At 38.1% G+C, this 4,328-nt stretch overlaps 1 long non-coding RNA gene across 1 annotated transcript; it reads left to right on the top strand.

The window, feature by feature from the left end:
- The first annotated feature begins 439 nt into the window (after positions 1-439).
- LOC121840726 lies at positions 440-2,468 on the top strand. The gene is made up of 3 exons (XR_006079862.1): positions 440-993; positions 1,880-1,990; positions 2,358-2,468. It is a non-coding gene; the product is annotated as an uncharacterized LOC121840726 (long non-coding RNA).
- Positions 2,469-4,328: the final 1,860 nt, after the last annotated feature.

Raw genomic sequence — 4,328 nt, 5'->3', positions numbered from 1 at the left:
CACCTTCAGGCTGTGTAAGAACTATTTGACCAAGAAGGAGAGTGATGGAGTGCTGCATCAGTGCTGCATGACCTTTCCTCCACAATCACCCAACCTCAACCCAATTGAGATGGTTTGGGATGAGTTGGACCACAGAGTGAAGGAAAAGCAGCCAACAAGTGCTCAGCATATGTGGTAACTCCTTCAAGACTGTTGGAAAAGCATTCCAGGTGAAGCTGGTTGAGAGAATTCCAAGAGTGTGCAAAGCTGTCATCAAGGCAAAGGGTGGCTACTTTGAAGAATCTAATAATATATTTTGATTGGTTTAACACTTTTTGGTTACTACATGATTCCAAATGTGTTATTTCATAGTGTTGATAACTTAACTATTATTCTACAATATAGAAAAATAGTCAACAAATTTGAATGATTAGGTGTGTCCAAAATGTTAACTGGTACTGTATATGATATATAAACTGATATATGATATGATATAAAAACGAAATTTGAATTGAAAAAAAAGCAGTGGATTTTTTCCCATCCTCCCATGATTCTGAATATATTATTTTCATAGTCATGTCACAATTTGTGTAAGAGCTATTGAAGATTGAAAGCAAAAAAAGGAACAAAAAAAGATCATACAAAAAAGAAAAAGCAGTGGATTTTTGTACATTCTCCTCTGATTCTGAACATGTCATTTTCATAGTCATGTCATGTTTAAGACTATTGAAGATTTGAAATCCGAAATTGTATTATTTACAAAAATTCATGAAAAGAGTGTGAATTTTTCGCCATCCACCCCTGATTCATATGTGAATGTGAATTCCCTCCTGATCCATTTGACATTACATTGACATACCTTATGATTGCTGTGCTCGTGTTCTCCTACGTTTTCAGGAGAGCAGACTTGTGGACCACACCAGTTCACGTGCCAGGAGGGCCAGTGTATTCCCAAAGTGTACCGATGTGACCGAGTGAAGGATTGTTTGGACAACTCAGACGAGAACAACTGCAGTAAGAATTTTAAATCCATGTTCTTTAATAAGATTGGTCTGTAGTTTAAGGCTCTAAAAACTTGTCTGGTTCATTTGCAGTAGATAATTTCTGCTGAAAGCAGAGGTTGTGGACATTTGTCTACTTTGACAATAACACATTTTCTCATGATTGAGTGATATAGATGCTTGTGATGTACTGTATGATCGATGTAGGACTATTGAATGTACTGTATGTTCATTGTGAATGACACTGCAATTTGTGGGATTTGCAAATGTGCAAATTCAGACTGTTCTATTGTATATGGGACTACTTTTACAAGGTATTTACTTTCGTATTAAAAATAAAAGAAGCATTCCAGTTTTGTTCCTGCTAGATAGTCACCAAAGGGTTTGATTTTTAATTAGGGCTTGTTACGTTGTTAACTCAGATTGCATCTCCTATTACAGGCCACTGTTCATCTTAATGTGGCAACACAGGAGTAGACTTTATTCTCTCTTCCTTTTTTTAACAAGAAAGTTGTTCAAGTCCATCATAGTTCAACTATATAATCCTCAGTCACATTTAGGTCATTGCTTTTGTCACAATTTTGTCCCCACAACCATTTTGAGGTCTTGTGAGAAAATGCTTCAACATGACAATCTACCTTTTAGCATGAGTGTGTGTGTGTGTGTGTCAAGGGTCGGGGTCATCTCAAGTTGAAGTCAGCTAATTCAAGGAGTGATTAAAATACAAAAATGTTCAAACTTTTGAAGTAAATTGCTTCTCCTTTTCAGTTTATTGAGAATGAATTTAACATAACTGGCCTTTTCTCACTTATGGAATTATAATTTCAGTTTACTTCCTGAATTGACTGATTTCAGTTCGAAATTGACACCAACCCTTGTGTGTGTGTGTTATTCTCCAGACTACCCCAGCTGCACTGAGAAAACCTGTGCCAATGGAGCTTGCTACAATAACTCGCAACACTGCAACGGGCTGCAGAACTGTAGGGACGGCTCAGACGAATCCAACTGCAGTAAGTCGAATGGGTCAGGGGAATCGAACTCTATAGTGTCAATCGAGTTAGTCAATTGATCTTTAGTGGATCAAGAGAGTCTGGAAAAATTCAACTGAAGATAACCATCTGTTTGAGGGAGTAGTCTTGACCCCAAACACCAAAGACACCTAAGCAGGATGATAAAATATATGGCCCAATTAAGAAATGATGGTTTGACATAATCAAATAGTCATACATTTATCCAATTTTTAATGACAATGACAAAGACACAAAATATATACTAAATATATGTCAGGCATATTGGGTTGACATAAAGATTCATGAATTTATTTCATTTTCCTATATGTCTGCTCTTTTGCTGAGTATATGACATTGTGTCTCTTAGCGACACAGCAATGTCCTCTGCACCAGTTCCAGTGCACCAATGGCCACTGTATCCCTATGTCCTTCATCTGTGACCACTGGGACGACTGCGGGGACAACAGCGATGAACAAGGCTGTGGTAAGAAGCACATAGACCACCCGCAGTACACAGGATATTCTTACCTCACAACGTAAACACGGCGAAGTCCTAAAACATTGGTGTAAATATGTGTTAATCTGGGATTGCTATTTCAAACCTTTGTACCTCTTGCTAAATCAACTCAACAATATCAACCATACAGAATCTAATGGAGGTTTAAATCGTGCCTATTGTTATGAGCCCACATTTTTATTTTACCAGACAAGTCAGTTAAGAACAAATTCTTATTTTCAATGACGGCCTAGGGTTAACTGCCTGTTCAGGGGCAGAACGACAGATTTGTACCTTGTCAGCTTGGGGGTTTGAACTTGCAACCTTCCGGTTACTAGTCCAACGCTCTAACCACTAGGCTACCATAGTATACTATGATATAAATACTATAGTATTCACTGTTGTGTTATTTGTGAACATTACTGTAGTATTCACTATAGTGTTTTTGCAGAAATTACTGTAGTATTTTCTACAGCGTTATTTTTGCAGATAATACTGTAGTATTTACAAAATGCTATAGTAAACACTGCACATGATCGAGGGATACTACAGTGTGAAGTATAATATTCTTCAGTTTACAGTAAGTACTGTAATATTTTTTCATGTTGGGGGCAGCAATTCAGATTTGATGGCTAGTCATGGCTTTGTTGAATGACACACACACACACACACACACACACACACACACACACACACTGCATCATTTTCTTCCCCTTAGAGTACCAGAGCTGTAGTGGAACTCAGTTCACCTGCAGCAGTGGCCGCTGCATCCCTCAGAACTGGGTGTGTGATGAGTTCAACGACTGTGGGGACTACAGCGACGAGAACGGATGTGGTGAGAAATTCACTAGGAAATCTTGGACTGTTTATTATGTCACTGACTATTTTTTTTAACCTTTATTTTACTAGGCAAGTCAGTTAAGAACAAATTCTTATTTTCAATGACGGCCTAGGAACAGTGGGTTAACTGCCTGTTCAAGGGCAGAACAACAGATTTGGTACCTTGTCAGCTTGGGGATTTGAACTTGCAACCTTTTGGTTACTAGTCCAATGCTCTAACCACTAGGCTACACTGCCACCCCTCTATGAAGATTGAGACATTGTTGATTTGGAAATCTAAACGGTAATATGTAATAAGTGGAACATAAAAGAGGAACAAATAACATTGTAGTTATATGTGTAGTATAGTAAATATTCTAAGTAGTGGTCATATTAAATGAATTGAATGGAAACAACGTTTTTTTTAAGCATACTGTTTCAGCAGCCCTAAAACATTGACGAATGCATGAATTACATTTTATTTTCATGTCATGTTGCCAGTTGGCAACCCATTCCTTACGGGATTAATTGACACATAAACAAACGTTACAATAATTCACCGTGATAATTCACTGTGATAATTCACTGTGATAATTCAGTGCACGCTGCATAAAGAGTGAAAAATAAATCAATACATAATAGTAAATAAGGTTATCCAGGAAAGAATTATATTGACATTTTAGTCAAAGCTGAGTGAAATGTATAATTAAAGGATAAAAATAACTGTGTCATTGAGGCCTACCCAGCAAAAGGTGGCAAATGAAATGTGTTGTCTTTTCTCTTTCAGATAGTAACTCCCGAGACTGTTACCCTGGTGAGTGGCCTTGTCCAGGCTCCTCCATGTGTGTGCCAGTGGGCAAGGTGTGTGATGGTAAACCAGACTGCCCCAGAGGAACAGATGAGACCAACACCACCGCACAGCAAACCTGCAGTGAGTCTCTTCTTCTATCTGACACGTTTTACTACAGGGCACACCTTTGTACTGGGTTTTAGGAGGTTAACAATTTGGTCAGTGAGACCTTT

The sequence above is a fragment of the Oncorhynchus tshawytscha genome, linkage group LG24 (genome assembly GCF_018296145.1).
Source record: "Oncorhynchus tshawytscha isolate Ot180627B linkage group LG24, Otsh_v2.0, whole genome shotgun sequence".
Lineage (NCBI taxonomy): Eukaryota > Metazoa > Chordata > Actinopteri > Salmoniformes > Salmonidae > Oncorhynchus > Oncorhynchus tshawytscha.
Note: the sequence above shows the minus strand (reverse complement) of the source record. Positions and strands in the feature narration are given on the sequence as shown.